We start from the raw sequence: 25,881 nt of genomic DNA, 5'->3' as shown, positions 1-25,881 counted from the left end.
CAGCAAGAGGAGCTGGGCTCATAACGAGCACCGCGACACCGCCCCCCCCCCCCGCACCGCAGGGGAAGTAGCCCCTCGTGGAAGGGGTTAATAAAACATTAATTTAAAGCAGCATTTTACAGTGATCTTTCATTTTTAACTAAAGTACTTTGCAAGTTGTTCCTGGCCGCAAACAGGAGACAGGAATATCATTAGACATTTATTTTCATTACATTGTAATTAAATAATGAGAGAAAGGTAAAATGAAGTTTGGGGCTCCGGTTTGTGCATAGGGACAACTTGCAGGAGGAAAAACGCTGCTTCAATATAAATAACGGGAGATATTTAAAAAGAAGTGTTCATTTTGCGGCACTATGAACACAAAGCTTAACACGTCATTTTAAATTCATCCCATTCAAAAAAGTACCTCACCCTTAGAGTGGCTATATTTTTCTATTGTAAATACAGCAAATAAACGGAAAGCTGAGACATTAGCCAAACTTTGGTGTATATCCTCTTCCTTACACAAACACAGATTCGAAAATATTGAAAAAAGTGACACAAAAGACATACAAAAAAGTCATCTTTTAAAAACAAATCACAAGAGAGATCCCTTTGCCCAAGTGCGGGGATAATTTTTCAATAGACTCCTTTTGACTAAGCAGTTCCTCGACAGAGAACAAGTGAGATACCACCCATAGTAGACAGAGGGTACATAACAATACAATCAGACATAACTTCTCTTTTGAAATTACAGATCTTGTCTTGTGTTCCCAAGGCAAGGAGGCATCTGCGATCCTCCTGTGACTGTGGTTTCCCTTATCAGTTCAAACAAAAAAGTTTGCGCTGTTAGTTCAGTCTTGACTTGCACACCTCTTGTCTGTGCTGGGGTGTTTGATATGGCTGCTGGGTGGTGCTGCACTTGAAGACTCTGTGGTTGATCTGTTAAACTTGGTTAATTTGTTAACTCAGAGACATTACATGTGTGCCGTAATTAGTGGTTTTCTTGGTTCCTATATTTAAAAGTAGATAACTACCGTTTGCAAGCAGAGTGAAAGTAGGTTTAATTGCTGGCACTGGATTACCCTTCAAAACACATGCAAGATTCGGGGCCATAAGGTTACAAGCTCCATGCAATTTTATATTTTTGTAAACTCTGGAATGACCTATGGATGAATCGCACGATTACCCAGTAAGGTAAACCTCTTTGTCATCCCGTAGGCATCTGTATGTGAATGGTAGTGACCACAACTCATGAAGAAATGCACTGCCTAAGGGTTTGAAGCGGCCTAGTGGATAGTGTTTCAAGCATGAGGTAAATGTAAACAAGGAAAATGGGAGAGTTATCACCACATGGATGAGCCAGACAGCTGAGTCTGTTTCGGCCGCAGAGAATGGTAACAGATCTAACTTTTCAATATACAAAAGAGAATACCTAGCATCTTTCATGGACATAACCTGCTGTTTTGTTGTTAAGTTAAAAGGCAAAAATAAAGATGATGTGTTCAAATAATCCCATGGAACTTTCCCCATCTTTAGAGTCTGTAAAGTCCGCGCCAATTGCATAACTGAATGCAATTGATTTTGACCATGATACAAAACAGATACATGCTCTTGTACAAAGTCAACTACCGATGAAACAATATTGTCCAATGTGTAAATACGGGAAGAAAGTGCATTAATACGATTATCAACAACAGCAAGCACTTTTTCAAGATTAGCCTGGTCTATTACCCTTAAACGTGAAGCTGCCTCAATTTGGTATAGCTTCCAGATTTCATTGTAAGCTGCACAAAAAAATATTTTTCATCTTGGACCAGCAATTCTTTTAATAAGATCTGTCAAATCAATGTCACCTGATAATAACGACAAATGTTGTTTTACTGAAGTGTTGAGTGTTGTAATCAATTTTGACATAACTTACCCACTGAATAGGTGGTAACCGAATGGGAGATAGAAAAACGTGGATCAGGCCTGTCCTGTGTGTAACTGGAGCCTTGTCATGGAAACGGAGTTGGCACGCATCTGCACTGGTCTGCCAAACCAACCTACCGAAGGGGTATAGACTATAAATATTAAAGGTATCATTTGTAAGCAATGATTACAAGTCCTCAATTTAATATTCAGTATGACGGCTCCTGTTCTGATATTTAGCCAGAGCAGGAATTGTAGGGGCATTCATTTGCTTTGAAGTAGCCAATCCAAAACAAGTAGTCTGGTAGATCGAATCATTTAAAAATAAAATATGTGTTGGAATGAGGCACGTGTGATGTAAAGCTGCTGTGCCCTTCACCTGCCAGGGTCTAGAGCCCCAAACAGATTTAAGCTCTATTGTGGACTTCCACAGCTCATAGCCACCCCCGACAAGTTATCAATAAAGGATTTGGAATACAATAATTTTGTGTGGGTGAGCATCACTTTGGGTTTGGACGAAGAATTTTACTTAAAATAGAATGACTCCGGCTTTGACCTATCAAAATCTGTAAAATACGAGAATGGTTTCAAAAGCGTTTTTGAGATGCCTTCCAAAGGAGTCAGGCAATGTTCCCACTGTGTGTAAATAAAAACATTCCTAAATGTATTAGCTTTATGCAGGTAGTAATCTCCATAATGCTGGTAACAAAACAAGTCATCATAATTTGTAGTATTTAAATATACATCTTCTGCATCAGATACAGCAGAATACTTCAAATCAGAAAACAAAGATTGTATGGCTTGTACGTCCTAATCATCAGACCGTATGTTGTGTTTCACTACATCACCCATTGAAACACGAAGTACATTGGGTACATTATTTAACTCTGCAGGGCTATGAATTTGGAAATCCACAGCATCCCAAACAATACCATCCCCAACTGGCCAGGTGGTGATGTTGACAAAAGTCTGGTCTCTTTTCATGATTTGAAAAGATGAGTGTGGAGCCAGTTTTACAGCAAAGCGTTCAGGTAGGTAGTGGCCGTTGATTAGAAGAAAAAAAATAATTCACAAATCCAATTGACATGAATAAAAAAATGGCAATGAGCACCAATCAGATGTGTGTCCAAGGGGGAACCAAATAAGTCTGTTCAAACAACGTGACAAAAATAGTGAATTTGGCTGGGGCCAATGATGAAGTCATGTTTGAGTCAAAACAAAAACCTGTCTGGTTAAGGGTATCCGGTTGGAAACCAGGCAATGACTCAGTAGTGGGATAAGCATATTCAGTTTCTTCATTTTTGACTGAGAGCAGGGGGGATTGGCGAGGGATTAGTAACAGCAGAGGCGGCCGCTCCATTAGGGCGTTGGGGCGCTGCCCCCCTGCTTTCTCGCAGTGCGAGAAGCAGAAAATAAAATGGTATTTTAATAACATTTTACTTTCTGCATCTCGCGCTGCGAGAAAGCAGACAGCAAGGGCGTGCCTGGTTGGGGGCGGGAGGAGTGGCTTGCACTGTTGTGATTGGCTTACAGTCTTACAGAAGGGGAGGGAGCTGCTTGCAGGAGCAGCGCAGGACTCGACTCAGGAGCAAAGGTGGTGCAGACCTTGTCATGTAAGTTTAAATTTGTTCATTATTTTAATGTCCTCTACCCCCCCTGGTAACCCACGCGCGAATCCCCGTGTGAATGCCCCTGCGTGTATTGTGAGCCGCGAATCAGTGTCTGGCCATTTATAATCATTGGCCATTTATAATCAGTTCCTTATCCCGTAATTGCACTCAGAAAGACAACACCCTTTGGAACTGTCTCAAGAACAAATAAGAAATGAAAACAGCTTTGTTTCCTGGCTTTGCTAAAAATATGGTTGGTGAGAGGCCGCTTTTGCTGTGTTCTTTCTCGGTTGTTTCATGCATCGTGAGCATTGGAAGATTTTAACTACTGGTGTGGTTTGGTCAGCACGAAATAGGAATGTAATTGCACCGACAGCGCTTCCCCATTTCCACTTAACTTTAAAGCCTGGGTTCTGGGGAGACGCAAGGGCAGATTTACAAGCCCCTTGCACAACTAACATTCCCACGTCATATTTCACGTCCGGGCCGCCTCGAGATTTATAAACAGGAAGATTCATGTTAAAAAAAGCATACCCTCGCAGCATTTATATATGTTTCCCCTTTTGCTCGCTGCTAGTCATATCTAATTTGTTATTTATGTTATATATTGACTTGCGTGGAAGAAACCTTTAATGAATTGTATAGACCAGTGCATGAAATGGAAACATAAAGGTGCAGGTACTCTGTACCAGAGTACCTGCTAGTTTCTGAGAAGTGCCCGCTAATCTTCAATTAAAGGTATTGCATTTCTCTTGAGAAGTGGCAGTACTCCTCCTCAAAATAGGTGCCGGTATTCCGTACCGGACAGTACCGGCCCATTTAAAGCACTGGTATAGCCCACAATTCAAACGTAAATACCAATCTATTCATATATACATTGCCAGAACAGAGCTGTCCCGCTTAGCACAGGAGTCGTGCAAGAATACCATCAAACAAGCAGGCTGCAGCTCGAATAAGCCAGGAAGCGAGCACTGAAAGGGGACGCTGAGGTGATCTCTGGAAATTCCTGCTTTCGGCGCACAAAGGGCAAGGTATGTGTGCTCCCGTTAGGAGGCAGACTTGAGGTGCTTGGATGATACTAAGGTGGGGGTAGTGATGGTACTTACATACATAGCAGAATCCGGTAAATGTGAGGTGCAGGGCAGAAGGGCAGAGAGATGACGAAAGGAGAGAGGTAAAAAAGTAAGGCGGGAGAATGCACCATTTACCCACTCTTTTTTTAAAAAAAATTCCCCTTAAGATGTTCAGGCTCACTCACTCGCCACGGTGCACTCGCTGTTATGAACTGATCTTAGACCTCCAGAGACCTTAACTCTGAGTGGGTACCTGTTGGAGTTGGCCGTTTTTCCCTGAATTTTTTCGCTTTTGTGGGAATAAACATGTCATGTTGATGTATTTGAAATACAAATGTTAAATGCTGTGCAATGGTCTGTGCACCTTTATTTTCACCATTGCAGCAATGTTACTTTTGAAAAGGATGCCATTTCTGTCTGCTTGTGCCGCCTGCCTGAGGTGGGTTGGCGGTCAAGTGCTTGAAGTGACAAGGTGCTCTATACTTCCCCCACAGTGACAGTGGAGGCTGGAACTGCCAGGGACCTTCTAGAAGCTTCCAGCCCTTTCTGGTAGGTGGGGTATATATGTAGAACAGCAGAGATGCCATGTGCTCAGACTGAGGGTGGACTTGACTGAGAGGGGACACTCTGCCAGGAGCTACCGCTGTGTGCTGGCCCCTTTGCCCATCTGTACCCCTCTGCTGTCCACAGGGCCACTGAGAGACTCTGCTGGAGTGGAGACTGCTGTGCTAGCAGGATTGCCATCGTAATGGAGGATGACTGTTACCAGGAACGGTTGCTTCATTTTTTGGGTGAGCTGCCCTACTGCTTGCTGATCTTGCCCTGCGTTAACTGTCTCCTGGCCCCTAGCGCCTCGTGAGCTCTACATTTCAAGTGACTGAGCTCCTCCTTCTGTCTAGCGCCTTGTGAAGGCTGCAGCACTATCCCAGCCCCCAAGGACTTTCCTGCTTCTTAGCGCCTCGTGGGCACTATTGTCTACATTGCCCGCGAAGAGGAGCACTGTCTGTGCTGTTGGGCCTCTCTAGCGCTTGGTGAGCACTGCCTCCAGCACCTGCCCAGGAGAAGAAGGTACGTTATGTTATGTTATATGTTGATTTGTAACGCGCTCTGTTAGTCGGGACTGTCCTGGCGCGGTGGGACCTTCAGCACGTGCTGCCAGGGAGAGCTGGTTATTTTCAATACAGCGCCGTGCTGCTAAAGCACTATATATTCAATTCCCCACATTTTTGCTGCAGCTTGCTTCTGTGGGACCATGAAGGCATTCCTGGGAGATAGCACATCGTGGGCACTACTGTCTTGAGTGGGACTCGGGATCCTCACCAGCTCCCTAGCGCCTTGAAGGCACTATTTTCTTGGTTGCCAGAGGAGGAGTGACGTCTGCAGCGCTGTGCTGTCAAAGCGCTATATTTGGTGGCCTGTTACTTCAAGGAGCTGAGGAGCGGACGCCTGCAGCGCTGTGCTTCCAGAGCGCTACTTTATTCTGGGGAACCCTGGACTTGGGAGGACTCTAGCGCCTCATGAGTGCTACAGCTGTGCCCCAAGAAGGAGGTGAGGAGTGTGGGCGTGTTGTATCCTGCTTCACCCAGCTCTTCTTTCTTTCTTGTCCTTTCTTAGTCTCTTGTACTCTGCTGTTCAGCCTGTCTCTATGATGTCATCCTGAGTTCTATCTGTGTATCTTGAAGTGTACTGTCAGTTACCTTGGAGGCTGAGCAGCAGGGCAGCTGCTCCCGGTGGGGCATTTACCTTAACCTATACTGGAACCTGGATTACTAGCTTATATAAATGCTGTACTTGATTATTTGATTACCAAGAATAAACACACATCTGGACGTAGCAACACAAGGAGTCATCAATTTATTTTGTTCAATGCAACAGGGCGTTACTTTCCTGTGTGCTGTATTTCAACCCCCCTCAGGAGAAGGCCTGTGGGACTCCCCACGGTGTTGCCAGAGAGAGCCCTGCAGCTACCGAAGAAGCGGGAGCAGTGCGTGCTCCATTCCGAGTGATGCCTGCAGCACTGTGCTGTCAAAGCGCTATATTTGGTGGCCTGAACTTCAAGGAGGTGAGAAACTGATGCCTGCAGCGCTGTGCTGCCAGAGCGCTACTTTATTCTGGTAGACCCTGGACTTGGGAGGACTCTAGCGCCTCGTGAGCGCTACAGCTGTGCCCCAGAAGGAAGTGAGGAACGTGGGCGCTACTTTCCTGTGTGCTGGATTTCAACCCCACCCCCAAGGAGAAGGCCTGTGGGACTACCCACGGTGTTGACAGAGAGAGCCCTGCAGCAACCGAAGAAGCGGGAGCAGTGCGTCCTCCATTCCGGCTGCCCCCTATCGAGGCACAGAGCAGTTGCCCAGAGATTGCATAAGGACTCCAGAGAGCCCGGTGAGTAGGGATCAGTCCCAGATTGGTGGGGGTAGTGTTGGGGCACATTGTCGGTACTCGCCTCCCCCCGGTGCCGCTCTGAGGGCACCGTGGTGCCAGTGCTGACCTTACACCAGCCTTGTCTGACAGCGGACAGCTGCAACCTTGGGGAGCACTGTGAATTTCAGGGGTTCCTAAGTTGGGCTCCCAACTGCGCAGTGGTGCCAGCGCTTGTTTTTCGGCCTGACTCCCAGCTGCTCTGCGAGTGCGCAGGCAGCTGCAACGTATTAGGGGGCATTGTACTCCTCATGAGAAGAGAGAGAGAGGAGTGAGAGACACTCCTGCCCTGCCCAGCTTTGTGCACTTTGCTGTTTTTGCAGCTAGCCCTGACTTTGCGGCACATAGAGCATTTGAGCACCGGATAGAGGTCAGTTGGCCTCGGGCCAGTTTCAGTGTTGTGCCTCTGATTGGGGCGAACTGTGTATATGCTGGCGAGGCCTTTTACCCCATATGATTTATTGCATAATTTTGTTGCATAATGCATTTGTACCTTGGAGGATACCTAATGCTTTTCCCTCAGGTTTGCAGTGCTGATTTTAGGCCTATTGTGTTCCTGCGAAAGAGGTGCCACATGATAATATGTTTATACCCTAGGATTGGTGCAGAGTATAATTGGCAGGTCTACTGTGGCCTGTAGGCTACTGATGATGCCTCCTACAAATGTAATTCATGTCTAATGAAAGGATTATGATTTATGGCTATCGGGATGGTGCATTTACACTGACGATTTTGTGCAGAAGGTGCCACTCTCAGTTATGCCATGATGTTTTCATTATTTGCCCACTGCCAATGAGGTTGATGCCATAAGAGGCTGAAGGTCTGCACGTTGGGTTTTCGCGCCCCAGGAGGTGCTGTGATCCTGCCTAATATATTTTTCTCAAATGTTGGCGCTGCTGATCCTGGGTCTAAGTGGGGTTTGTGTAAAGTGCACCCATGCTAATGTTTTCCTGCTTCCTGATGCCCTGTATGAGGTTCTATGCCCAAGGCCTACTCAGCATATGCCTCAAGTGATTTATGCAAATATGATTATGCCTCCATGCTCATATGTTTTGTGCCTATGGTTATGCATAGTGTGCCCCATGTTCATGATTTGTACCTATGCTGATGCGGTTTTATGTCTACTTCATGCTGTGGTGGTTTCCATGCCTACTGATGCCTAATGCATATGAAGTTGCATAATGTCAGGTTTTGATGTTCCAAGTTATGCCTCATGCTAAAGTTATTTATACAAATGTGTTAATACCTATGGCTGTGCTGATGGGCCTAATGCTTTTTCCTAGGGTGCACATTGTTGAGGTTTATGCCAAGGATTTCTACTAAGGTCTTGGTCTGGCCAGTAACTACTGGCTGTTATACGTTTACTGCTTATGGACTTTCATTTTATCTGTGTACTTGGTGATGATGTTGGCAGAGGCCCAATTGGCCCTGCCATGTAAATAATCCCCTGTATACGGCTACCTGGTGCCAGTTGGCGCCGTGATTACAACTGTGATTGCATCCTACTGTGTTTGGTATAATACACAAGCTATTTTACATGCAACCTGGTGTGGAGTCTCTTTTTATAGTGTGCCTGGTGTGTCGCCTGTGAGTGTGCTGCGCAGATGCTTTACACATTTCCTCCGGAGTTTGGCCCGCCCGCTCTGCACCACGCTACCCGTTTTTAAGAGTTCCATCGAACAAATCCTTTAAAGTGTCAACTGCATATGTATTTTTCCCACTGACCGTAACATTAATGTTTTTCACATTGCAAAGTATTGTTTATGTATTGTTTGAAAACTGATTGCTCCGGTCATACTGTATGTATTGAATTCATTTTTGTATCTAAAAATATATCAAATCAGAGCTATTTTTCTAAAATGGTGTCGGAAACCTCTCAATGTGTGTCAATTACTTATTGTCCATGTTGCTAATTTGAAAAGCTTCTCAATGTTTCCCCTAAGTAGCCTGTATGGTCTTTGTCACTCCACCAGGACTGATAGAAGGTATACTTAGAGAGTATACTGAGAGGAGGTCCACTGAGAGAGAACCCAGATTCCATCTTTGCATATTTTTTCAGCATTGCACGGTAAGGCACCCCTGCAAGACCACATAATACTTCTACCATAAAAACCCACACTTTATCACACAGGAATCTCAATCCAAGACGTCACTCATGATTAATCACATCCACCAAACCAGAGAAGCAGCACAAGGACTAGTTATCTCTCACCGCCCTGGAATGAAAGCTACCTTTTTGCTATAGAGGTTTTACTTGGTAGGTTTACTTAAGGCAGTATTGAAACTCTTTGTTTTTGATCCTGATCTTAAGATACTTTTTCTCATACAATTGTCTTTTTATTTCTGCATTCAAATGTGATCTGTAAGTCAGAATTGGTGTTGAGAGATAAAACAAATGCCAAAAGCATTTCCTCAGTTCCCCTCCAAATATCATCATTGTGAATATACTGAAGCAACATTTCCAACTTATGGCTATGTGAGTTTCTAAGATTGAAAATTTAGGCTTCTATCCATTGGTCCATGTAAAGTTCTCTCAAAAGGTGATGGGAGGAATGCTTGAAAGTAATCTAACCACTGGCACTCATGTGGGTAGCATTCCCACCAATGGTTCTTTTGCTCACCATGCCACCTCGGTTTAGACCTTGCCTTTGGCAAATCAGTCTTGACCCTGCTCCTTGTGGGAACCATCCAGTTGAACTACCAGACTATGTCCTCTCTGAAGGCAAACACAAAAAAAACAAGTTCGAACCGAGGTGGAAGACAAGAAAACAGAAGTAAGAAAGGTGGCGAGAGTGAGAAAAAAACACTCTTTACTATAAAACAAAAATAAGAAAACAAAATAAGAATTGGCAAAATCAAAAGACTGCCAGCCAGTGTCAAACCGATTGGCTATACCAGTGCTTTTTTTCTTTGATAATGTATCAGGGCCTAATCCCGACTTGCTTTAGAGAGGTTCCAACACCTTATTTTTTACACATTTCTTATTACAACAATAAGACTCTACACATGGTCTAAAAATCAAAGCAGGCTATACAATAAAAAAGTGTAAGTGGCCACCTTCACTGCAGACTCAGAATAGCTCAAAGGTTTACTGTCCACTCCTCGTTATATCTCACAGTTCTTGGAGTGCCGAGAAGCTCCTCTCAGATATTGTCCCCTATAAGGACAAGTGCAGGGCTTTCAAAAAATTATTTTTGGTCTTAGCATCTTTCAGTGTCTTTCTACTTCTGTTGAACACAAGGTCTTAAGTAGGTCCTTTTGTCCAGTTTCGTCTTGATTCAAGTAACTCAAACAGTTACTCTGGTAAGATGCAGAACAGATATAATAATACAGCTCAATGCTGCCAGGATAGGGTTCACTGCTTACAAGGTAGTGGCAACATCTAAAATTGCTATCACATCTTCTAGGTGCCCCATTCTATTGGTGATTCAAAAGTCATCCCCTAACAAATTAAGATATCTTTGTCCCATTTGTAAAAAGAAACACCTAAAATAAAACAAATTGCGAACTGCACTGTAAATAATCAAACATGAAATAAAAAGAATGTCAGAGTGAGAAGACGAGAAACAAAACATCAGGTATAAAGTGAGAACAATGAGAAAAAATGAAGACATGAAGTATTGATGCCAGAAAGTAATGAAGTAAAGAGTGGTAAAAGTAACAATATGGAAACACATAAAATGTTAGAAAGGATAAAATAAAGAAAACAAAGAAGACCTAGGAAATAAAGAGAAAGTATGGAAGTTGGAATAAGAGAACGGATACAGTAAGAATGAGAAAAGAAAATGTTCTGGACAAGAGAAAGTCCAAGATACAAAATAGAAAAAAAGCAATGTGGAAAGTTGGAAGCCTATACAGGATGAAAGAATAAAATACAAGACTAAACAAATGAGAAGGCAAAACCCATAGAATTGAATAATGAAGGAATAAAAGAATGTATGAAGAGAATGAAGTAAGATTTAGAAAGCAAAAGTGAGAAAGGCAACATGAAAGGACAAGAAAGCAGTTAGGAGAAAAACACAGAACAGAAAGACAAAGAAATCAAAGCCAATGCACAATCCACTTTCATCCAAAATAGGTCAAATTAGCACAAGTTCATGGGTAAACTTGTGAGCAGTAGCACCACGCCAAGGTTTTGACCTTTGCTACTGAACATTCACCCAGCCGCGGGGCAGTGAGAGTACCGGCCGGGTGGTGACGTGGGGAGAGGTAGGGGCAGGGTGGGGGGTAGTAATGTAAGGATTACTACCCCCCACCTTGCCCCTCCCCCTCCCCACGTCACCGCCCGGCCGGTACTCCCACTACCAGCCGCGGCTGCATTCACACCATTCACACCGTCACATTCTGGGCACTACCCTGCTTCTCATCTGATCAGGGATCCGGTGTCCAGCTCCAGATAGGGGCAGTGCTACGGGTTCGTCGAGCTCAGGGCAAAATTCAATTTGCCTACTGGAGAACCCGGGAAACAACTTGTTTTTGGCCATACCACACCGACTGGTCCTTGCACCCCCACGTCACAGTACCATTGACTGCCTTCACATCGGGTTCTGCGTGCACAAGGTTTGCTTCCTGATCTCTCCCCCTGAAGGAACCAGGCAAGCTCCTGTCAGGCCGATGAGAAGTAGAGCTGTTGTGGCCATCCTGCCTGTCTGATGGCAGTCTGAGTGCCCCATTCACACCGCAATCACACCATTCATAGGCTAGCACACACACTGCAGGCATCCCTGGCTATGGCTCTATATATAGCTAAGTGGTGAATGATGTCATAATATCTGCCAGGACCCGGGATGTGATGTAGTACCTGATGTCACAAGGGATTGATGGAAACACTGATAGCACTCAAGGCTGCATGGAGAGACCAGTGTTACATTATGTTGATAGGTGTAAGCCCATCTGTAACATGACATCACAGAACCAAAAGATTGAGGGAAGGAAGTCAAAAACAATTAACTAATTATTAAGGTTTCCTGTGTTCTCTTTATTGCGTACAGACTTTTATTTTGAACCTGCCTAGACAGACAGAAGCTGTCAGAGGATTTGTTTCAGAATTTCTCTCTGTCTGGATTATTCTGCAGATGTTGTAGCCACTGTGGTCAATAATTAACAATAGTCATCTTTCAATGTCGCTGCCAAAAAGAATGTCCTTCAAACCCATCGTAACAGAATCTGTTAAGGCGCTGGTGAGACGGACCTGGTGCACTTCACAGGAATGTACAGCATTTCATTCTGTTTCCTCTTATCTGCTCTGCCCATTTCACAGGTGTGATTCAGGTATTCAAATGGCAGGGTGGGATCTAAGAATTAGAAGACACCCTGCATCTTTCTTCTGCACTGACTGGCAGAGCCTGGCAATGGCCTTATGGCTGGGCTCTGAGTCTTCATCTGTGTGAATGCCTCTGTGCTGGCCTGGCTTGCCATAGACTCCTTGTGTGACTCTACACAGCTTCAAGAGCATCGCACCCATTCAGTCAATAGAAGGTAGTTCTGGGTACCCAGGGGAGACGAGGTGCCCAACAAAACTGTAGCCTTAGAATCCGCTCATTACTACTCACAAAATGAACCTTAGACATCATACACAGCTGCTGCTTGAACCTGAAAAAACATTTTATGTTTTGCGCAAGAGGCATTCCAAGGGTAGAGTTTGCATTCCAAACTCAGTTCTGACTATCCAAATTAGAAGTGTGGTTCCAATCTGCATTCTAATGGAATTCTTTTATTTCCTAATTAGAACTCTCATTCCAAACATAGAATGTCATTTACAAAGTAGAACTCATTCTAAATTAGAGCTCAAATTTCATATTAGCAAGGCCTGAACATCACATAGTGGCGACATTGTTACACCACAGACACCTTCATTGCAAGTCTTGTTGTAGATTTGATTTTGCACAAAAACTAAATTTCTGATCTAACGGACATTGCAAACAATTTACACAAACCACCTCATTTATATTAATTAGCTCTTTTCAGCTCCAGTAAGAACAGATGTTATATTTCATACCCTAATATAGCTCCAAGGAACATCGCACACTTTCTCTACATCAGCTCCCGCTGATTCATATGAACGAGCCTTATAAGGACATAATAATAATAATAATACTGGATTTTATACAGCGCGAACAGCTACCTCTCGAGGAGGTGTCCCGGCGCTAGTAGTTCACAGGTAACCTGGGCCAAAGATAGGAGAGCTAGCGTGGCTGGGTGAAAAGCCAGGTCTTTAGCAGTTTCTTAAAACAGGGTTCGGAGGGTGCCTGTTGGATTGCTTGTGGTAGAGAGTTCCACAGAGCGGAGACGTTCGCTGAAAAGGTCCGACCGCCTAGTCGGGCCTTTTTTGCGCGCGGGACAACCAGTAGAACACGGTCATTGGACCGTCGTGCGCGGCTTTGGGAGTATCTTGGGAGGCGGTTTTTCAGGTATTGTGGGCAGGAGCCATGCAGAGATCTGAACGCAAGCGTCAGAGCTTTGAATTTTATTCTGTTGGCTACTGGCAGCCAATGCAGGGTTCGAAGATGCGGAGAGACTGACTGCTTAAATGGAATTCGCAGTAGCAATCTCGCAGCCGCATTCTGAACTACCTGAAGCTTGTGAGTCAGGTATTTTGGGAGGCCAAGGTACAAACCATTGGCATAATCCAGTCGTGAGGTGACAGTTGCATGGACAACCGTTTTTCTGCAACCCACCGGTAAGAGTTTTTTATGCTTTTTCTGAGGTTTCTCAGCTTGCTCAGGCAGCATCCGGCCACTTGTTGGATATGGGATGTGAAGTGAAGGACATGTTATCATCCCATCTCACTCCAAGATTTTTTGCCGAGTGACTGGGTGCAGGGGGCGGGCCCATCTCCGTAGGCCACCAGAGTTCTGGGGCGGGGGTGGGACCCTTGCCGAAGAAGATGACTTCGGTTTTATTGGCATTTAGTTTTAATTTATTAGTGTTCATCCAGTGTGCTATGTCCTGGAGACAGCCTTTGAAATTTGAGAAAGAATCCTGCGTCATCTCCAAGTACGGAAATACCAACTGGGTGTCGTCGGCATATGAGATTGCCTTGACGCCCCAGTTGGCAATTAGCGTAAAGAGAGGAGCCAGGTAGATGTTGAACAAAAGGGGGCTGAGGGCCGATCCCTGCGGGACTCCACAGCTGAGGGTTTTGGGTGTGGAAGAAATCGTCCCAAGTGCCACCTTCTGCGTTCTCAAAGATAGGTAGGAGTTTATCCACCCCAGCGCTCTGTCCTGAATGCCTATCTCTGCCAGCCGGCTGAGTAGTCTGGCGTGGTCCACCGTATCGAAGGCGGCCGACAGATCCAGGAGTACCAGCATTGCCGAATTTCCTGCATCCATCGACCACCTCACTGACTCGGCTACCTCTATGAGCGCTGTTTCTGTGCTTTAGCACAGAAACAGCGCTCATAGAGGTAGCTTTAGCACAGAAACAGCGCTCATAGAGGTAGCCGAGTCAGTGAGGTGGTCGATGGATGCAGGAAATTCGGCAATGCTGGTACTCCTGGATCTGTCGGCCGCCTTCGATACGGTGGACCACGCCAGACTACTCAGCCGGCTGGCAGAGATAGGCATTCAGGACAGAGCGCTGGGGTGGATAAACTCCTACCTATCTTTGAGAACGCAGAAGGTGGCACTTGGGACGATTTCTTCCACACCCAAAACCCTCAGCTGTGGAGTCCCGCAGGGATCGGCCCTCAGCCCCCTTTTGTTCAACATCTACCTGGCTCCTCTCTTTACGCTAATTGCCAACTGGGGCGTCAAGGCAATCTCATATGCCGACGACACCCAGTTGGTATTTCCGTACTTGGAGATGACGCAGGAAGCCAGATTGAGTTTCATGTAGAATGTTGTTGGTTTCCACAAATTTACTCAGTTGGCGCTGTATAGCTTTTTCCAGCATTTTTCCTGGGGCAGCTAATAGGGATATTGGTCGGAGATTCGTAAGGTCATCTGGGTCTCCATTAGGTTTTTTCTTTAGGGGTAGGAGAGTAGCGTGCTTCCAGACGTCCGGGAAAGTGCCCGAGGTGATGGAAGAGTTCCAAATACATTGAAGTGTGGGAGCTACATAACTCCAAATAATGACAGAATGCCTTATAAGTACATCACGCCTTATAAGGACTACAGCATTTTATGGACTAAACCTTTCACCCAAAGGTTAATATATAGGCAGCAGGGGTGTACAGAGTCAGTCTGCCACCAGACCCACGGTATGTTATCTGTAAACAGCCTAGGTCCTGCATGACAGGGTACTAATGGAACTACACTACTCAGTCTAGATGATTCATATATATATATATATATATATATATGTATATATATATATATATATATATATCTAAATCATCTAGCCTGCAGAAAGCTAGCCTAGCAGAAAGCAGGAACAAAGCAGGAAATCCCACCAAGAAGTCCAGCAGGACAACAGAGCACAGTACACAGATTTAATTTGTGCACACAAACAACCACGCGTTTCGGCAATGCCTTTCTCAAGTTGAGGAATTGCGCTCTGTCTCCTATAGAAATACACCTCTTGATTTATGAACATGAACAAAATACTATTGAGTTGGAACAAATACCAAAACAATAGACTGCAATTGCAAAAAATGATTGTCTAATGTCCTCAAAACTTGTAAATAAAGCAATTTAAAATTTCTGAAGATGCAGAAAATTAGTGCAAGAAAATCACATTTGAATCGCCAATGCAATCGTTCCACAGCGGGGAGGTGGGCTGGCAATTATTCATCGTAACGCTATCAAATGCACTACCTTTGAGTTGCCAGACATCAAAGGAGCGGAGGCTATGGCCTTCTGCCTTGCCATCCATGAATCCTTTTCCTTCTCTGGTGCTTTGATTTATCGTCCACCTGGCCCATCGACTGATTTTTTGGAAAGCATTGGAGATGCGCTGAGCGAGCTTACACTCAGGTTCGCACACTGCACGGTGATGGGAGATCTCAATCTCCATCTAGATTCCCCCAAGGAACTAGGCACTAGTGGGTTTATGGATATTATCAATATACTTGGCCTTACTTTGTTAACGCTAGAACCCACTCACAGCAGGCCATGTTTTGGATTGTATTTGTTCTAATGTTGATGGCCTGTTAGTTAAATCTCCACACATTTTAACCTGGTCAGACCATAAACTTATTCCATTTCATCTTTTGGTGAAAAAGAAGGCCCCGGTGAAAAGTGCCAATTTAAACTCTGTCAGTTGTAAGCCGGACTGGATAACTGCCTTCTCACGGCATGATCTTCTAGAGAAGCTGAGAGCTAGTAAACCTGTTCTAACAGGTCGCACTCTAACAGATAATTACCAATACTGTGAGTGGCTGGCAACATTTGGGTCATCCTTGGACATAAGGAAGAAGAAAAGAAATGTATGCTGTCCTACAAATAGAAAGAGTGCCCCATGTTTTTCATTAGCTTTAAAAACCGTGTTGGGCGCAGTAAGATCTTTGGAGCGTAGGTGGCGAAGGAATTATGAGGTGGCTGCCCGTGATTTATATAAATCTGCACGTAGGAATTACCATGCCGCTATTAAGCTGGCAAAAAAACATACTACTTAGAGGTTATCTCTTCTTCTGACAAGGGACAGAAAGAGATCTTTAAGATAGTCAAGAGTTTTACCAACCCCACTACACTCTATCAGGAGATTCCACCTTCCCTCCCGCTTTGCAATGCCATAGCCAACTATTTTGAAAAGAAAATCTCTGATATTGTTAAGGATTTTACACCCGTGCCATCTATTTCGACATATTCGGAAACAATGAGGATAGGCGTTGTGACAACTAACACTCCTCGCTTTGACTCATCTACGCATATCTTCCTGGAGCATTCACATCAGGCTATTTTAGCCATAAAATCTGGGTCTCCATTTGATCCCTGCCCGCCCATGGTCCTGCGAACCTTGGTTGAGGAGATAAACCCAACTATTACCAGTATCATCAATTCCTCATTGGCTACAGCAGTAATTCCAGGTGATTGGAAGTGTGCAGCGGTTATGCCACTACAGAAAAAAGCCCTGCCGGATCCAACTATTCTGTCTAACCTGCGTCCCATTTCCCTACTCCCTGCGGTGTTCAAATTGACGGAGAAATTCGTTAATTATCAATTTAAGAGTTTTTTGGAGGAGAATAACATCCTGCACTCCAATCAATCAGGGTTTTGGTCCAAACACTCGACTGAGTCTGCTCTTTTGTTTACAGCAGAGACTTTACAAATGGCATTGGACCAAGGGAAGAAGGCCGTCCTGATCTTACTCAATCTATCGGCGTTCTTCGATACGGTCTCACACTCCATCTTGATTGACCGTTTGGAAAACGCAGGTATAGGAGTAAAGGTGCTGGCATAGCTTACTAACTTCCTCTCTCAGAGACGTCAGGTAATAGTACTAGGTGACTACAAATCTGAAGAAAAGGTCATCAGCTCAGGGGTCCCACAGGGCACCAGTTTGAGTCCTGTTCTTTTTAATCTTTACATGGTTCCGGTGATTGAGCTGATTGCATCCTATCAGATTGAAGTCATATCATACGCTGACGATACGCAGCTGATCCTAGTGTTGGATAGGGAGCTGCCTGGGGCTGAAGAAAATTTGATGAACTGTCTCACGGCTACATTTGAGTGTATGAATAACAATCACCTCAAATGTAACTCAGGGAAGACAGAAATATTGCCCTTTGGACCCCAAAATCTGTTTTCCCCTAAACAATGGTGGCCTGAGGATGCAGAAGCTCCTCCTAATACTATTTCTTCTGCGCGAAATCTGGGTATTGAATTTGATGACCAACTTTCATTCAAGCAGAAAGCGGCAGGCGTAGCTAGCTCATGTTTCCAGATTATCAAATCATTGAGGAAGTTTTTTGATCTTCTTCCTCTGGCAGCCTGGAAGACGGTAGCAGTAGCACTGATAACATCTAGATTGGACTACTGCAATAGTCTTTATGCAGACACCAATAAAGCAGTGCTGCACAGGCTACAGATGGTCCAGAATGCTGCTGCTCGCCTGGTACTTCGCTGGCCGAGAAGGTCATCTGCCTCAAGCAGCGTACAGGCACATAGCGTTTAAAGCCATTCAACAGATATCTCGGACCTTGTGACTGAAAGGCTCTAAAGGTGATAACAAGGACCTTAAATAGGACACGCTTGTGGATGGGCAGCCAGTGTAAGATCTTAAGCGCCGCCGAGGCAGATGACCTTCTCGGCCAGCGAAGTGCTCGCCTGGTACTTCGGGATGAGCAAGTAAAGGATTTATCCGGGAAGATTCTGGGCTTACCAGTTCGCTGTAGATATATACTCAGCAATGAGCATTTAAGCCGTTATGTGAAAGCTTATAAGATTTAAAATCTTGAATTGTTTATCTTGCCACCTCCATTTTCTTCTACTGTTTTTGCATTTATGCACTCTATACATGGCAACTCATAAAGAACTACTAGTTTATTTACTATGTCTATGATCATGTGATCGCTGATGCCATTTGACTCAGGGGGCGTGTCTTTTGTACTCACAGCATATATAATAATTGTAAATTAAGTAACAATTTGCATGTGATCAAGGGCCCGCGAGCCCGAAACGTGTAAATTGCTGCTGTTGTTTTACCTGTGCCATTAAAGAACAACTGAGGCCAGATCCTGTGGTCCGTCTCCTTTCTATGCCTCGTCGATCATAGTGATTGGAGGTTGCTTGGGGAGTGTCTGTGTGCATACCTTGGTGTATATCAACATCATATTTATCAGTATTAAAATAGTGCCATGTGGTAGTGTTCTAAACGTAATTCCATCGCAAGTGATTGTTGCCCCATCGGATAACATGGGCTGGCATTGGGACATTACCTCTATGTCCAGGTCTATGATGGCCCAGCTGATGTCTTTCAAGTGTGTGCTTTTATACTCCTTGACACACTGGTGGCGTTGTGGTGTAACCAGAGTCTACTTAGGTGACACTTCAGAAAGTGCCCACCTAATTTAATCAGTGTTCCCATGCCTTGGCTGAATTTTCGAAGCCTTGCTGCCCACACATAAGTCTGACCTCATTCTTGGAAGATGGTGTTGCTCCCGGAGGTCAGAGACAATGGACCTGTGTGAGGAGGACGTGACACCTCCGCCTACACATGATGACTAGTGAATTGAACTGTGTAGGAACTGGGGTCACCAGGTCCCCGGGGGGTAGCTTGGCCCGAGCGGGTAGGCACCCGAAGCTTAGGCGTAAAGTGACCTCACAGCACACACATCCACTGAGACAGGTAACACACACAATGACTGAGACCACACCAGTGAGATTGATTAAAACAATGTACTTTTATCTGGATTAAGGTCACGGCTGATAGACCATTCGGGGCGATCAGGTAATCAAGGTAGCTTTAACTCAATTCGCATTCCATTAAAAGAGTATACTTTTCATTACTCAGGGTTGGAACTGGCCCTTCTTGCAGGGTCATCCCAAACTTTTTGCTTGTTCCTCCCTTATTTTTCCTGATCCGCGGTTGTTGGCAAAAGGACTCTGCGCACTTTACCACTGCTGATCAGTGCTAAAGTGCATATGCTCTCTGTGTAAATTGTTATTGTGATTGGATCTACATGATTGGCATATTTTTATCACCATGAAGTCCCTAGTAAAGTGCACTGAGTGTGCCAGGGCTGGTGATGACAAATGCTACTAGTGGGCCTGCAGCACTGATTGTGCCACCCTCATGAGTAGCCCCAAAATGGTGTCTCCGGCCTGCCACCGCAGTGCCTGTGTGCAGTCTGTGAACTGCCATGTCCTCCTGGTCAGTGTCCCCACTGACCAGGCCTAACCCTTCCCTTTTTGTGCACATTGATCAGCCCTATGGAAGGCCCAATATACCCCCTTGGGCAGGGTGCAGTGTATGTGAAAGGTAGAGCATGTACTTGTGTAGGTGACATGCTCTGGTGGTGAATTACAGCCATTTTCGTTTTTCACTGCTGCAAGGCTATCTTGCTCAATCGGCTATCATGGGGGATGCTGGCTACAGTGGCTACCAGCATTTCTTCCCATAGGAACAAGATAGGACATAAAAGTCTAGTATCCCTGAACTCAGAATTTAATAACACATCTTTTAGGAAAGGTTGTTTTTAAATCCTGTGTTTGAGAATAGCACTTTTAGAAAGTTGCTGTTCTCTTGTCTGACCTTTCTGTGTGCCTTGGCCTGTTTGTGTATTGACTGTCTGGTTTGAGAGTGACAGGGGATGGGGATTCCCCAGGAGGCTGGCTGAGTCAGCTCTAGGCTGAATGACTTCATTTGCAACTTGAGTGGTGGGTGGAGATAGCACCTGGACCTGAATAGGGCTGTGCCTGCCTTCCACAATGCTGTCTCCACCTCCTGCTGGGTGGCTGACGACCCTGCCCCTCACTCCGAAAGGAAAGGAGAAGCCAGAAAAACAAAGTGCTCAAGGAACACCCAGAACTGGTTCAGACCGGGCTCAGGGCCCACTTGCACAAAGAGAAGAAAGACATTTAGGGGTATAAGTACAGGACCCCTGACAACAGAAAATTAGATCATCCTGGAATCAAGAAGGAACCTCTGCCAAGGAGGAAGCTGAAACCGAAGAAGGAAGATTGTCCAGCTGTTACTCTGCTGGATTGCCCTGCTGTTGCTTTGCTGCCACAGAGAGGGGAAGGACTTTGCTTGGTGCTGTGTCCCCTTGCTTGAATGAATCTCCAAGGGCCTGAGAAGAGCTGGCTCCCTGTTCTGAAGTCCCAGGAACAAAAGGACTTCACCCCCAGCTTCCCCTAAGTTCTACTGAGACAGTTCTGTCCTTCCTGGAGTGCGTGGCTCATGTGTGGTGCCTCTGGAAGTTGTACCTGTGCTGGGAAGTTGGAAACCAAGATTTAAAGACTTTGCTACAGAAAAGTTATCGCATCGCTCGCTGCGGAGCGCAGCCCCGCTGCTACGAAGGCCTGCTGCCGCTGCCCGAGCCGTCGCATCCTTCATTTGTGGGATGCACCAGACCGGTGCGGGAAGACTACCATCGCTGCAAGTGTCGTCGCAGAGCTTGTCGTCGCTCGGTGAGATCGCTGTACTGCTTGCTTGCGGACCGCATCACGGTACTGCGAGCATCATCGCAGAACCATCGCATCAAGGATCTGCGAGAGAGAGATCGCCGCTGGACCTCGCATCGTCGCCCTGGAGATCGTCGCAGCCCCTATGAGATCGTCGCATCGTACCTTTGCGAGAACAAACTTCCTACGGAACCTATGCACCGGAATCCAGACAAGTGGCCTTCCTCCCCATACAGACCGGATTCGTCGTAATAAGCCCGCTGATGCAGCGGGGCTGTCGCAAACGCCTCCCCAGGGTCTCAGGAGCAACGCATCACTTGTTTTCCACCGCACCAGCTTCTGCTTTTGGAACTTTGTCACAACTAAAGGTACTGTGAGCTAAACGTGACGCAACTGTGAACTTTTCACGCAACTGTGGATTATTTTATCGTAACCTTAAGAACTCTTTTGAAACCACATTCTTGAACTATGTATGGTGGATTTTTGTTGTTTTGATCTTGTGTAGTTTAGATTAAATACCTTTATTTTTCTAAATTGTTATGAAGTCAGTTTGTGGTGTTTTCACTGTGTTACTGTGAGTGTTGGTACAAATACTTTACACATTGCCTTCTGATTAGACTTTACTGCTCGTGCCAAGCTACCTAGAGGGTGAGCAGGGGTTATCTCAGAGGGTTTCCTCCTTGCCCTGACTAGAAGCAAGGGTCCCTATTTGGACAGTGGTACCAACCTCTGCCAACTAGAGACCCCCAGTTCTAACATTGTTGGTCAGCAGTGGGGATTTGAACTTATATTTGTACTGGCCCCACAGTGATTGGTGTACATCACTAGTGAGTGCAGACCACTACGCCACCACATACTGTTTGTTTTTTCGGTTGTCCTCCTGGAAGTATTTTTTCGATATTGAGACTCTGGCTAGTGTTGCACCTGTTAATTCCTGCCAAAATGGAAGTCAACTTTTTCCACCTGTGCATCTACACAGAAGAGGAGATAAAAGCCTTTTGCAAGAAAAGGGGGCTGCCCGTGGAGAAAGGTTCCACAAGGAGGGATCTTGAGGCATGCCTGTATTCCCAAGGGGCCAGAATCTGGGAAGCAACATTAGCAGATGATTCTGAGGAGGAGGACGTCTCTGACAGTGAGGTAGAGAAAGATGAGTGTCTCCTTGCTGCTGAGCAAAGGTGGAGGGAATTAGACTGGCTAAACAAGGAATGATCCGGTGGGCCTTAGCCCAGAAAGAAAAATGGGACGCTCAAGGAAGGAGCTTTGCTGAGTTGGAGGTGGAGTCCAGCTCAGATGGTGACAGCATGATTATGATATCTAGTGCTGAGAAAGAGGTACAACCACCCAGAGATGTAGCGCCTGACTGGAGGGAGGGGGTTGACATACACCAGGGGGTTCAGGATTATGATGTAGTTCCAGTGGAGTGCAGTGTCCCTGAAGTAGATTGGGGGACTGGCACAGGGGACCATATTCCTAGTGGTGAAAGGGACACTCTACTGACTCTAGAAGAGTGGTACAGGGAGAGGGGTTCCCCGTGGTAGAAACCTTGGTGTGTGTGTGTGTGAAGACCAGCCAGAAGAGTGTGGGTTGTGTGACAGAGACAGTAAGATACTGTCTTGCCAGTCTCAGAAGAGTGGTGTGGGGTACTTGTGTGAGGCACTGAAGGGTGAGGCAAAGGATAGCTTGGTTAACAACTGTGGGGGGCTGTGTGATTCATTTGTTGCAGAGCATATTTTAAGTTCCTGTTTAAGTTCCTGTTTTCCAGAGCTATGCTAACACCCGGTGGAGTGTGAGTTCTCTGATCCCAGAGAGCTTGCGTTGGAGGCAGACCTCTTGATGAATTCCAGAGAGTTTGAGGAGGCATTGGGGAGTGATCCCAAAAGGAGTGGCTTAGATATCTTCCTGGCCTGTCAGCCTTAGGGTGGTCTTTCCCTTTTTTTTTGCTTTTGCCTAATTTTTCCCACCTTCTTTTTGGTTGGCATTAGGTCTCTGGGCACCTTCCCATTGCTAATCAATGCTAAGGTGCAGGTGCTCTCTTCCCTCAACATGGCTGCCACTGACCCCTGCTACTGCAGCGTGGTCTGTTTAGACGCACTCTAGTTGCCAGGAGCTAGCTGGAATCCTTAAACATTGTTGCAATACCAGATTGCCTGCCTGCCCATAGCTAGAGTGAGGAAGCTCCTGGAACCTTCCAGAATAGGGGAGTGGTCACCAACTGCCCACTGCCAACTGCCAACTGCCACTATAAAAGAAAAGGGAGGGAAACTTTCCAGTCAGTTGGGGCATCACTTACCTGGGGGACCCTACGCAGGAGACTTAGATGGGAGGGCCTAGTCAGGAACCTATACCACTGGGGGTGACAGGGTTTAGGCGCTGCCTACCAAGCTGTGTGAGGAACACTGAACTAGCCCACTGATCTGGCCCGGCGGGAGGGGAACCCAGGAACCATCTGAAGTGACCTGCTGAGGAAAGCCTTCCACTCACCACCCCCCTCCTCAAGAAACCAAGATTCTAATATCACAGAAGGGCGCCAGAACCAACAAGCGCCAGGAAGAAGCCCCCCTGCGCTATCCAGGACTACTGGGGATCAACCAGGTATTGGGCTGTCTCACCTCTGCGCCCTGTTGCCGTAACCTGGGGCCCCTGCGCTGTCCTACCTTATCCCTTCTGCTGTCCTACTCTGCCTGAGCTGTTAGCCAGCCTGAACCTGAAGTGAAATGGGCTACCTGTGAAGCGCTCTTCCCCCCCTTGGCGCTAGAATGATGACCTGCCTGAACTGGGACTGCTTATCCTGCTCAAGTGATGGGCCCCTGAGGAGCGCTAGATTCCTGCCTCCTGTTGCTGGCCGAGGCGCTGTGGTGATTGTCCCTAGAGCGCTGCGAGGACTGAGCGCCTCCACTGCTAGGTGTTCCCTGCTGGTCCCCTGACACGCGTTATCACCGAGCGAGCCGCACAACTCACCGCCCCAGTCCAGGAGCTCTGTGAGCCTCGCCTTCCTTGTCGCGGCCCGGCGCGTTCCCAGGGACGCCGGCGCCGCCTTTCTCACCCCCTTCGGCGGCCCTCAGAGCCAGGAGAGGGCCGCCGCGAATTCCTGACAGGCCGCAGTCGGCCTCGCTAGGCCCGAAGCCTGAAACTCTCCTCACGTGAACAGGCGTTGGAAGTGACTCCGCCCCCACCGCACTCGGATTTGCCACCAGCGTCGTGCCCCTGCAGGCCGCGCTGCCATAGGGGGCTGCAGGAGCACCTCCGCCCTCATTGGATCCCAGGCCCTGCATCCAGCGCGCCTTCAGGCCAATTGGTTCCCGGGCCTCTGACGTTCTCGTGGGCCTGAGAACAGGACGCGACCCTGCGGAGGGCTCCGAGGAGCAAAGGAGCCCACTCCGCCTATCTACACTCTTGGGGCCGGCCCTAGCATTGGCGCGGGGCCCCGTGCAGTCCTGCGGTGCCCCGTAGCTGGCCCCATCAGTGAGACACTCCAGAGGGCTTCGAGGAGGGTAGGAGCCCCACCTCCCTCCAGCAACCGATTCTCTGAAAGGGCCCAAGGAGGGCCGAAGGAAAGAGGTAAAACCCCCCGGGGGAGGCCCCGAGATCGCCCCTCCCCGCGGGAGACTGTATTGGGCCCGGTCGGCCCCCCATTGTTGTGGAAGGGTCACTGCAGGAATGCCAGGCCCCTGAACTCACCCTAGCATTGCGGAGGCCCTAATAACTTTTAAGCCAGAGGAGAACACCCCTGCTAGGAGTATGGTAATGGCTAATGTAGCCGGTATATACAAAATGTTTATCTTTGCCTAATGCCTTGGGTAATGTGGCCTAATGAACTGTTTGCCCTACCTAGAGGAAGTGGTTACCTCTGCTGAACGACCCTTTATGATCCTCATGAAATGTTTTACTCCTACTTAATGGTTGGTTTACTTTTGTCTAATGCAAAGTTTCCTCGATGCCTTTAGTCACTAAGTGAAATTGTTGCTTACATAAGGAAATGGTTATGGATGCTTAATGCAATGTGATTTAAATGTATTTATAAAGAATTCCTTGCAGGTGCTGACTAGGAGCAAGGCTGGTGCCAGGCCTACGGTTATTTAATATTTAATATATATTTATATAACTATTTATGGCCGAGTGATGAAACACCTATGCTTTTAAGGGACAAAAAAAAATTATTACTACTGTGATTTTTGATTGCCCAAGATCTTGATCTTAGATAAAACTTACTTATTTGAATCAATAATACTGGTGTGGTCTCAGTCTTTGCGTGCATTTATTGTCTCAGTGTATGCGTGTGCTGTGTAGTCACTTTACACCTAAGCTTTCGGGTGCCTACCCGCTCGAGCCAGGCTACCCCCGTGGAACTGGTGACCCCAGTTCCTACATTTGGTGCCGAGCGGTGGGATCAGGACCTGTGACTATACAGCACCCTCCAGCGGGACAGAGTGCTCTGCAATTAGACTAGACATCTATCGTGCAAGCAAGCCTACTCAATTGGCCCCCACTGTCTAACCTGAGCGTGTAGAGACCTGTTTTGACCTAATCCTGCTACCTACATCCTAGAATCTTTCCCTTGATTTATCTGGGTCCCCACCTGGCAAAATGGAGTTCCAGCTAGCCGACCTGGAAGAGTACACATTGTTGCAGCTAAGGGAATTTTGTCAGGGGATGGGGGTGCCGGTTGGCCGGAGAGCCGCAAAGGAGGAACTCTGTACTGCCTTGAGGGCAAGGGTAAGGGCCCACCCAGAGGGGAGAGGGGATGGGAGACAGGAGGGGCTGTGCGCACCAGGGGGGACGGGTGCTCCAGAAGAGCTACACCTACTTAATGATGAGGTATCTGAAAATGTGTTGCCAGGAAGACGTTCCAGGGCAAGTAGTAGTGATTTTATTTGATATCA

Source organism: Lissotriton vulgaris, chromosome 10, assembly GCF_964263255.1.
Source record: "Lissotriton vulgaris chromosome 10, aLisVul1.2, whole genome shotgun sequence".
NCBI lineage: Eukaryota > Metazoa > Chordata > Amphibia > Caudata > Salamandridae > Lissotriton > Lissotriton vulgaris.
Note: the sequence above shows the minus strand (reverse complement) of the source record.